Raw genomic sequence first — 12516 nt, 5'->3', positions numbered from 1 at the left:
CTTAGAAAGGGTATCCTGTGCCATCTTCATAGTCCTCTCCGAATACAAAAATAGTGTCTAATCGTTAATGGTTATAAGTGATCATGATCAGATTTTCCTTGTTATAATTAATTTAATTTACATAATTTATGAAAATAATTATAAAGGATTAGATTTTATTCAATGTTTATTTTAATGTACAAACTAAAACATTCATATAATTTAAGTAAAGTTTTTCTATAAAAATCATATAAGAGAAACTTTTGGCCTATGAGTTTCAAACCAACAATTGTGGTTCATTATCAGGACCAGATGATGAACCACACGTATTGGTTTGAAAAGCTTTGGCCAAAAATTTCTCTTATAATTTTTACAGAAAAATTTTGCTTAATTCATTATGAATCACAAAAACTTAAATACAAAAAAAAAAAAAAAAAATCCATATAACTTTGGGTTATAATTGAAAAATAAACTTACATCAACACTTACATGACATTATCAGTAATTGGTACGACTAGACACGCAATAAGGTGGTAAGTATAAAAAATTAACCAACAGTCAACAACCAACAACCAATGTAATCATTTCATGATATACGCATCGATTTTTAAAGTAGATATGCAATTTTAAATCTTTCTATGGACTAAATGAAGTATGAAATGATAGATAATATCAAAACTATAAGATTAAATTTTATATAAAATAGATATTCATTTATTTATTTCACTTAGAACAGGATATATAAGTATTTATTTATTAGACTTCGAACACTATATAGACTGCTAACTAATTTCAAAAAATAAGTTTATTCATATCACCTCAATCTGGGATAGTGCTTTAAAAATTAAAAAGGAAGGAGAGGACTGGGACACGATCTTTCATTTGGTTCGATATCAGATGTATGGCCTCAGGGTTCGAACCGGCCAAAGCAATGGACGGAGAGAATGTGCATCTGCGCATGCGGACAACAGTTGGATCTACAAGCCCCATCAAAATTTGAGGTATGTTTTTTTTGTTTTGTTATTAGAGCGACAAAAAGATGCAACCGAGTCAGTAACTTCCCTTGGAATGTTTTTTAATTCAGTTTTGTCTGTATTTTGGTTCAATATCAGATTTGTCCCCAGAGTTCAAACAACATAGGACACACGGATTGGACATCCATGTGAGGCTTGCAAGAATTTAGAATTCGAATTTCCCATTAAACTCTGCCCCATGTATTTCCTTTATATCTTTTCCCTTTCCCTTAGATCTATTAGTTCTTTTTAATTCATTGTCTTCCTTGTTCAACTGGGTTTGATGCAAGGCTTACGATTCCTCTACTGATCAATAGCTTTTCGATGTTAATTAATTTTGACGGGAGAAAATGGAGCTAATTATGTGAGGAGATCAATAATCCAACTGACTTCAACTCTTCTCCATGTTCTAGATGACCAGGTAAGTTATTTTTTTCCTCTAAAATAAATAACTGATTCCAAAGAGGATATACATGTATATAAATTCAGATAGAAATGGAATGAAAAATTGATTCTGAATCAGTAAATTATATTACATTTATTATTTAGTTATAATCATTTTAATAGCTTCGTTAAAATTACATAATCCATATGAATCGCAAAACGCCGATTAAAAATCAGTACTTACTTTTGCTTAAAGCGATTATAAAATGATAAATTATTTTACATTTATTGCTGGTTTATAACGGCCTTAATAATTTTCCAGGACGCAGATAGAAATTACAAATCACAAAAGATAGATTAAGAGGTTAGGAAATACTGTGCCCGTGTAGGGCCTAAACAGAACAGAATTGTTAGTTGATTTCGAGCCAGGGATGTAAATCCAACTCCTGGACACTACGCTGACACCCGTGCGATCAAGTGATCAACCAAATCATGTCACTTTCAGTTACCTGAAAGAGAATACCGGTTGAAAAAGACATATCTCTTCCGGACCTGAGCCGGAAAGTGGGAGTAACATCGGTGGTGGGTCATGATTATCGACTCACGGCAACAAATAAATTTTATGTTATCGGGTATTGAGCTGCCCCTTTTTATTCTCACTGTTTGATTGGCAAAATCGAACCGTCGGCGTATACAGCGGCCACTCAATTTAGGATTTATTTGTTGCCATCAACTCATAGGGTCAGTCAGTTCCAACCTGGGGTCCTTGAACGATGAATGCAGAAAATTCGATCTGTTCCTGCCAGATGTTAGTTGATAATCATAAAATACACGGATTCCAGAGTTACATAATATACAGTAACTAAGGCTCGTCAGCCATAACTGAATCCAATTATCCGGGAGATCGAGTTGACCCTTGATTCTCCCGATTCGTCTCTGTAGTCAATAGTTTTCTCGAGTCCCTCGAGACGATGTACCAATTGGCGTACCTTTAATGTTATTTTTTCGTGAAATTGATAAAATTGCTTGTGTACATATATATAATTTTTTAATATAAATGAAATATTTATTTCATTCAAAACAACGATAGAGTTCGTTATTCAATATTTACATTGAGTATACTAAAGTTTTGGTTTCTTATAATATTATCAAAAAATAAAACAAAACAATATTAATAAAGTTATTTTACATTTCAACATACTTGTACCTTTTATTTAAATTTATATAAAAAAAATGTTTTTATTTTAATTTTTATTAATTTAAATAATTAAATAATTGTAATTTTTTCAAAATTTAATGTTTATAATTATTATTTTTATCATCATATTTTTATTTCATATTATATATTAAAGTAAATTTAAAAAAATAAAAACAAATAATTCTATATATATTTTTAAAATTTATAAATATTAATCATTTTTCTCGGTAAAAAAACTAATCTATTAAAATATGTACAGAGGTCGAAAATACATCATGGCGAAACCAGTGAGAGACAGGCTCTGGGCATAACACCCGAGAGCCGATAATGCACCAAACACAAAAACAAGATCTCGCCCACGCAGGGGCACCAGACTAAGACTGAGACTGACCACAGTAGCAAGCCCGCGCAGGGGCAACAAACTAAAAACCAAGGCTGACCATAGGAGCAAGCCCACGCAGGGGCATCAGACAAAAAGGAGATTGACCATCCATTTCCTCCCTCGCAGGGGAGACTGTTCTTGCCCAATCCATTAACAAAAATTCTGAAACAAAGATGACAATACAGAAAACGAAAGAGACCATAACTGAACCAGATACAAATAGCCGATAAGACCAGTAGACCAGGCAAAAAGCCAAAAGAACCTTGAGTGCGGGCGCCTTCATTCATCCATTTGCTCTTCCTCAATTCGGCACCACCCATAGGTTTCTCTTTCAGCATCAGTAGGAAATGTCGCCGCCTCTTCCCCAGTGTCCGTCTTTTGAACGTTCTGAGTTTGCTTAGCATTTTCCGAGTCTGAAGCCGGTCCCTTTGCCTCTTGCTCCTTATCAGATTCCGGAGCCTGCACTGCTTGCCCTGGGTTGACATTCATCCGTTGCCTTTGTTCATCCATGGAGTCGTCGTCGTCTTGAGCATTTTCAACAAACAGGATAGAAACATGCGCGCTGATCCTTGGATTATTTGTGGAGCTGGTGAAATTGAAGATGGTGGAGCCAAAGGCTGGCAAGGTAGCCGAGCCCGAGGCCCCTGCATCCATGAATTGACTGGAGTGTAGGGGGTTGGCTCCAATAGAGCTAGCAAGATTGCAGTGGCAACAATGGCCAACACTATCCCCTTCATGCCTGCGAGAGACCCCCCCTCTGGAAGTGCCTCGACGGCTAAGCATACGCTGTCGAGGTCTCACCATTGAGGGACGAGAATTCCAACAAGCCACGAGTTCAACCAGACTTTCTGCTATCGGAGTCGAACGAGTGGTGAGCCCGTCCGTCTGAGAAGGTATCACTACGAAGACAGAGAGGCCAGTCGTCTGCATAACCACCAACATTCCCTGCTCATACCCTGTTTTATTCCCATCCTCCTCACCTATCCTGCTCGGGATCACATCCGCCATCACTGTTGCCATCCGCTGGGCCGAATAACTTCTCCAGGCATTTACTATCCCCTGCCTCTTTGCCTTAAACCGCCTGCGTCCTTTTCTGATGTTTGATGTGAGTGCCACGTGATGGCCGAAGGTCGGCATGTGTCTAGCCACCCACGCCTGTCCCGTCTCACATATCACCCGCATCCGGGGTTATAAATATTAATCATCATCATAAAGAAAAAAACACTTAATTTGTTCTTTAAAATAACCAAACATTCATATCCAAAAGAATTAAACAATACGAAATATATTTATTATGGCACACGGTTTTATAATTTTTGTTATATAATATAATTAATTAAAAAAAATCAAAATATCTTTTGTATATATATTTTTTGAAATTATAAATATTAAATAATTAATAGTAAATCTGAAATTTATTAGACAATTTATTAAAAATATAAATAATTTAAAATATTACATTATACCCATAATATCCCCTCAATTTCAATTTAATATTTAGAAAAAAATTCATCCTTTACCTCAATTTAATATTTAAAGAATTTTTTATTAAATAAAAATTTATTTTTAATTTATGTTTATTCTTCTCTTCAATAGCATTTTACGCTGATATATTTTAAACTTATTTTCTTTATAAAATTAAAAATATTAAAATATCGGCACCTTTTTAAATAAATATTAAATTTAAATAAAAAATAAAATAAAAATTCGACAGAAAATAGAAAATATATTTTGATGGGTGCAATTAAAAGGAAGGAAAATAGCTCCTTCATAAAGTTTGATTGGGTTCGAACTCGCTGGGATCTTCCATCTTGCAACCAAAACATTACGGACACGGATGAGCTCTTTGATTTGGACGGACTGAGACAAATTCAAGGTGTACTTGTCTCGAATTAAAAAGGAGACCATCGGACCAGCTCTTTGATTGGGTTTGATATGAGATGTATGGCCTCAGGATTCGAACCCGCATAAACAACAGAGTGTAGAGAGGGCAACTGCGCATCTTGCACGCATTTAGATCCCATCATCAAAATCCGCAGTATGTTTTGGTATATATAACTACTAGTTTCCCCATTTGAGTGAGAGAAGGATGTAACCAAGTCCATAAATTGCTTTGGGGCGTTTTTTTATTCGGTTTCATCTCCATTTTTGGTTGGTTTGATATGAGATCTGTCACCTCGGAGTTCGAATGAAGCACAGATACAACATCTATGTGAGGCATTTCGAATTCTAAGTACCAACTAAAATCTGCGGTATGTATGTTTTTCCTTTTATCTTTTTTCCTGTCGATCTGCGATATCTTTAATTGGGTTTGATGCAATAGTTACAGTTACTCTATTGATCAGAAAGACTCTTGATGTGATTACTTTTCATAGGAGAAATTGTAGTGGTTATTGATGTGTCACAGATGTGGAGGAAGAGGTAGGAATCTTCTAAATGAAGAGGTAGGAATTTTTTGGTTTTCTAAAATTTAATGGCTAATAAGTTAGCCATGTAAATTTCTCTTTCATTTCTAAAATAGTTAACAACGAACAACTAATCCTGAATTGATAGATTATATTATAGTTATCATTTACTTATAACAGATGCAGAGTGGGCATCCACACATTTTGCATGCAGTTAGATCCTGAAGTGCCTATTAAAATATGCGGTATGTTTTTTTTCCTCGTTTGAGCCAAAGAAGCATATAACCGAGCGCATCAATTGCTTGGGATGTTCTATATATTAGGTTCATCGAGTTCAAACGCAGCGGAAGCACAGATAAGACATTTATGCCAGGCTTGCCGGCCATTAGAATTTGAAGTATGCCGTATGTATGTTTGTCTTTATATTTTTCCTTTTCCCTAGATCTTTTTAAATGGGGTTTGATGCCATAGTTAGGATTTTTTTTATTTAAATGGGGTTTGATGCAATAGTTACTATTTTTTTATTGATCAGATAGGCTTTTTATGTTGATTAATTTTCAGAGAAATTGGAATGGTTAGCCATGTGTATCCAATATGGTAAAAGAAAAAGAAAAAAATTAATTCAGTTTAAGTGTTTTTTATGTTTTAAACGAACTTGTATGTTTTTTTTTTAATAATGAGATGGGATAGATTACAAATGTAGGCTAATAGATTATTAATGAAAAATGTTTATATTTATCATTTGTTTACAATAGGTTTAGGTTAGATAGGAATTATGAATTATAAAAAACATACTGTTGTTTATATTTATTGTGAAATTATGAATTACATTTATTGTTTATTTATAAATTTCCCCTATTTAAATTAGAAATTATGAGTCACATAAGGTATACTAAGAAATTACTAAATCTCACACTCTGTATAACCCAAACTTAAATTGACAAGTTAGAATACATTTATTGTTTATTTGTAACAATTTTAATAGTTTTCCAAGGCTAAAGCAGAAATTGCAAATCACAAAAGTCAAATTATTGTACCCTTTTAAAGCTTAAACAAAATATAATTGTTAATTGTTGCACATAATAGAATGAAATTGCTTTTAGAGTGCCCACAAGAACCTACCAGCTAATCTCACTACATCCTTACATCCTAAAAAGAAAATTGATCTAGTATCTATTTCATTATAGCTCTAAATTCAATTGTACTGTTTAATAAAACTTTTAACATTGTTGTTATTAAAATGACTCTCTTACCTCAATTCGATCTAGTATCTATTTCATTGTAGTTCTAAATTCAATTATACTGTCTAATAAAACCTTTAACATTGTTGTTATTAAAATGACTCTCTTACCTCAAACTCTTCACCACAATATAAGCGGCTAATACTAGAAACGCAATAAAAAAAAACAATAAAAATTCAATTACCTCCGAGACATAATTATGACACAATTATATAATGTAATATGATTTCTTCACCAACTTAGATGGTAGACTTTTCATCAACTTCTTCATAGATTGTAGATATAGCCAAAATGACCTAGTTGTAAACTCCTAATGATTCTAATAACATCCGAGGATTCCATTTAAAAGGTCCAAAAAAAAGTCTTATCCCATATTAGTATATAGGCATAAGCTCTAGAAGAAAACATATTCCATTCCTCAAAATTGAATTGAAGATTATATAAAAACCCTAATTTCATTTATTTATTGCCGGAAATGGAAACACTAGAGAATTACAAATCTTCAGTTATAATAACGCGTGATGTCTATCATTCATATCGACTTGCCATTGGGAAACTTCGTTCCGGACCGGGCAGATCCAATATTTGGAGCCAGGAATGTGAATTCAACTCCTGACACTACGCTGGCACGCGCGCAGTCTATCAACGTTTTCATAATTAGGTGGTCCCGGATCCAAATGAGTGTAATACACCCTTAACAGTTGTTATTAAAAAGATTCGCCACTCTATCAACGTTTTCATAATTAGGTGGTCCCGGATCCAAATGAGTGTAATACACCCTTAACAGTTGTTATTAAAAAGATTCGCGCACATCAACACTGCATCATGATAATATGAGCTGTACCAGTAGTCACGTAATAAAATAAACCAAAAAAAATAATTACGACCGAGATCAATGTGATATCTTTTTTAACTCTTTTTTAAATACGTGCAGACTCTTCATCGACTTCTCCGTAGGTTGTATCTTTAGCCCAAGTAGCCTACGCGTAGACTGCTAATGATTTCCATTACATTCCAGGATTTCATTTAAAAGGTCCAATCAGTAGTCTTACCCAAGTGTACATGCATAGGTTCTAAAAGTAATTACGCAATTTTATTCTTAAAAAACAAAAGATAATAATTTTAATTTTAATTTTTATATTATTATAATGATTAGTAATTATAATCTTTATATTTATAAGATTTTATTACTATATTTATAAAATAATTGTATTAGGCAGATCTATTTTAAGGGATTATTATCTGTCAATTTAATCAAAGGTCTTGTAATGCCCCAAAAAAATAAAAAATAAAAAAATGTAAATATTTGATTTACAGCAATAGAAACAAACTGAACTCGTTACTTGTATTTGATTAAAGAAATTAAATATAATTTTGGTTAATGATTTTGGTTGATTGTAAAATGTTAAAAAAAAATGTTCCCGGAATGAAGGGAAACCCTCAAGGAGGAATTTGTCCTCTTGAGGTGAGAAAAACAGTTGCTGAGGAGGCAACCCTAACTACTTTTCACTGGCTAGAGGATTTCTAGAAAAAGGAGAGGGGAAAAGAAAATTATGTGCTGTAGGGACAGGCAGAAGAGAACAAGAAAAAAGAAAGACTCGAAGGAAAGGAGGAAGCTAAGTCTGGTGATGACCAGATAGCCCTGCTCACTGTATGAGCAACTTGCAGAGACTGAGATCTGGCAAGCAGCACGGCTAAGTCTGGTGATGACCAGATAGCCCTGCTCACTGTACGAGCAACTTGCAGAGACTGAGGTCTGGCAAGCAGCACGGGAGGAGATTCTGGTCCTGCAGGATGAATCTCGTGGTTGGGTGGTTTGACTGTTGACAGACCTAGATTTGGGTGATTCTTAGAAAAACTATATTTGATTTAAAGAAACTCCAGACACCGTTTCATCCCGGGTATCGCCAGAAGACGACATTTCAACCCGGAGAGAACAAAAGAACTTTAGGTATGCAAGGATAATTTTAGGGGCGAATGTTCGCCCTTTGGCGAAATTAAGGGGTTTTAAATTTTTAGTGGGCGAATATTTTGTATCATAGTACATTTTTACAAATCACCTCAAATAGCCCACCTTATTTTAAGGGAGAGGGTAAAAAAGGTAAATTTAGCCCTTGAAATTAGGACTTACAACCTTCCATTCGCCCATTTTCAAGAATAGGTTTTATTTAAGTGAATCCATTCGCCCATTTTCAAGAATAGATTTTATTTAAGTGAATCCTATGGGCCAAATACCATATTTATAAAAGAGGTATGGTAAATTAATAAAAATCTAAATAAATGAGAGGTATGGTAAATAAATAAAACATTTTTTATATTTACTCCATAAGTCACCTTATATACATGTAAGGGTGTAAACAAATAAAAATATAAGTAAAGTGGAGGTATGGTAAATAAATAAAAATATAAATAAACTAGACGTATCGTAAATAAATAAAACCTCTTTTTATATTTAGTCCATAACCCTCGTTCTATTTATGAAGGCTCAAGAAAGAGGTTTTATTTAAGTGAATCCTATGGGCCAAATACCATATTTGTAAAAGAGGTATGGTAAATTAATAAAAATATAAATAAACGAGAGGTATGGTAAACAAATAAAACATTTTTTTATATTTACTCCATAAGTCACCTTATATTTATGAACACGCAAAAAATGGGTTATATTTAGGTGAAACCTATGGCCAAAATACTATGGGACAAATACCATGGACTAGATTGTTATTAATACCATGCAAAAAACCATTATTAACCCTAATATTAGAATTAATAAAAATAAAAATGGCACATGGTATTGACCCATGGTATTCACCAAAATGGCACATGGTATTGACCCATGGTATTCACCTGGAATGTAGCCTATTTAAATGGGGGAATTAAACCAACATGTAGCCTATGCTAAGATTCACTAGGACTTTACAAAGTTTTATTATTTAGTAAAAGACTCGCCAAGATCTTACAAGATTTTATAATTGAGTAAAATATTCGCCATGCCTCGTGAGAGATTCGCCAAAAAATTATATATACATATTATATTATTGATAAAATCGCCTTCCATTTTTCCTATATACCATGGATATTCGCCCATTTATTATATTTATAAATTTAGGGGGGGTTCTTAAAATTTTCCCTGTAGGTATGTGACCAATCTCTAGAGTGATATTACTTAGTAATTTTGTAAGGTTAATCTCAGCATTTCCTTTCCTGTTATATTGTGATTTATGTGACAGCATTATCTTGCATATAAAAAATAACTGTGCGGGAAAGTAATCAAGAGGGAAGAGTTTTATATCCGTGTTCCTTCCTGTTCTTTTAATTTGCTTTCTTTAAAAAAAGAGAAATGCATGTAGTCCCGGGAGTCAATGGGGAGCAAACCCTCTCAAAGAAATTACGAAAAGTAGAACCACGTGAATACAAAGATTTATTGAAATTGTAGGGTTCTTGGAGTTAAAGGGTCTGAGGGATAACAACAATTATAGACCTTATACATTAGCAAGAAGTGTGACAGCTAACTTTTCCCTATCGAGAACCTAAATAAGTTCCGAACATAGAAAAGCAAGAAGCATGTAATATAAATACTGGCAGAAACAAACAATAATCTGTCCCAAGAAAGACCCTGAGGTATTAAGCCAGATACGCTGGGGTATGTCGGCCTCAGGACCAGGGTAGCCTTTTTAACTTCATACAGAATAAAAGCTCCGTAAGCCGGTGCTGTAGTTTTTGTTTCAAACACATACATGTAATATCGCTGGCAAAACAGACGGGAATCAATGCTACCCAAAGAATCAATTAAACAGAGAACTTATATGCGTGAGGAACCAGAAACGAGTTCACACAGGATTCTTGTGACTCGCGCATACACAAGAAACTATAGCAAGAAAATCTGACGAATAACCCTTGCCCAATTCGTACAACTGGAAGCATAGAACAGTAAATGTAATATGGAAAACAGACATACAGTATAAAAACAATTTGAATGATCAAATAAACTAATGAATTGCAAGCCGTAACTATATTCCACTAGATTCACAAAAATGTTGTAGTGATTCAAACTACTTCCATAGTTCTTAAACCCTCGCAAAGGCGGGTATAAAACAAAACAGATATCTATGTAATCCGGAGTCGTAAGGGAGACGAACATCCATCTTAACCGAGCTCGGGTCGTGAGGACCCCGGCTCTCCATAGAAGATTAATTATAAACAAATACAGAAGATTTACATAGCCTGGGGAAAATCTGTAGTGAAACAACATAACAGTTCCAGGATATAGCCCGTGTAACAGACCATTGTAGAATTAAATTTACATAATACGGATCCGCGAGCTCAAAGGCCCGGTAAGAATTAACAAAGGAAAAGTAAAGTTATCAGTTCATAGTCGCATCCTTGCGTTGGACAGCAGTTCTGTCGGCTTAAACCCTGCCAAACCCCTGAACAGTAACCAAAAGAAGATACCATAAGGGGGTCTGGGCCAAAGGGCCAAACCCATCCGTCAATAAACACAGGGAAAGTAAAGCAGGAACAAACCCTATGCTCAGCACAATAAATTCATCAATTCCATAATAGAACGCCGGTGTTAAAAGTATGGCAGGTGGTATCGCGTGGGGATGAACTCACCTGATTCACCGCAGCTGGAGGGAGCATGAACTTGAAGCCAGGCAGCCTCACCCGCGCCTGCGCACTTTATGCTGAGGAAAGAGACCCTCACGCCTCAACCCAGTAAACAAAAATACAACGGCATAAGTCAGGAGTCCCGATACTCATTAAATAACTGAAAACAGTGTAGAGCATAGAAACAAAAAAATATATATAAATCCCTCGACACCACAATAACCTTACCGCAGAAAAGCAGCTGAAAGGGCTTAGTTCAATCTGCCTCGACTCAGTTGCAGACAGGAAGAAACGACCATACATCAACCCGAGAAGCCGGGGTATGTGCTCGGTGCCTGAGCAAGAAAGAAACTGCAGCATCTGGAACCATCGATGAAATGATCACATTGGGAAAGGAAACAGCAAGATAGTCCCGCTCGAACTAGCATTTCATCCATCCACCGCCAATACGGGAGGCGCCCGAGGACATAAAGGTAATGGGTACCAAGACTCTTCCCCATCACGTGACAGAGCCATCAGGAGTAATTACCATAGCCAGGTGTATGAAAACCGAACAATCAACATTAACCCAGCAGTCAGTACTCTGCCACCTCGGAATATTATTTAATTGCTCACATATGACAGGATAATTCCATATTGATCAGAATTGCGAACCTTACGTTTAGGTGGAATGCCGTAATATCCATAGGCGGGGTAAAGTTTAAAAAAAAAAGATTACTATTACCGTGGAGTCATTACAAGTGGTATCAAAGCGAGGTTTCAAAGACTGTGGCCTCTGGGGAAGTGGTGTGGATATACACAGAAAATATATATATATATATATATATATATATATATATATATATATATATATAACTCTCCTGAGCAATCTTATGTTTTAATTTTTTTTAATTTTTGACTATTTCCTTGATAATTTATGTTGAGTTCAGGAGCAAGTTCGATAGGATGAGAAGAGCGGACAGCGCGTCCCAGGGATTTCTAGCAGGTCAAGGACCTGCAGGAAACAATCTCGAGTTGTGGGTACAACTTGGAGAGGAGACTCGCAGTACAAATCATGCAATTTTGGAGACTGTACAGGAACTGAAGAATGAAATGGCCCGTTTGCGGGAGGATAACGCCAGGATCACAATGGAACAGGAGAGGATTATAAAGAGCCTCTCGGATAAACAAAATCAGCAACCCCCGCACCCCAGTATTGAGCAACAGGGGATATCAGGGGAACATAATCAAAATACAGAGCCAAAGGAATCGGATGGAAGGGGGGAGGAACAATTTGATAATGCCTTCGAACAACAAACGTCAAAAAGAC

The sequence above is a fragment of the Pinus tabuliformis genome, chromosome 8 (genome assembly GCF_031772625.1).
Source record: "Pinus tabuliformis cultivar Carrire ecotype Pingquan chromosome 8, CPIR1, whole genome shotgun sequence".
Taxonomy (NCBI): domain Eukaryota; kingdom Viridiplantae; phylum Streptophyta; class Pinopsida; order Pinales; family Pinaceae; genus Pinus; species Pinus tabuliformis.
This window is presented reverse-complemented; position numbering follows the sequence as displayed.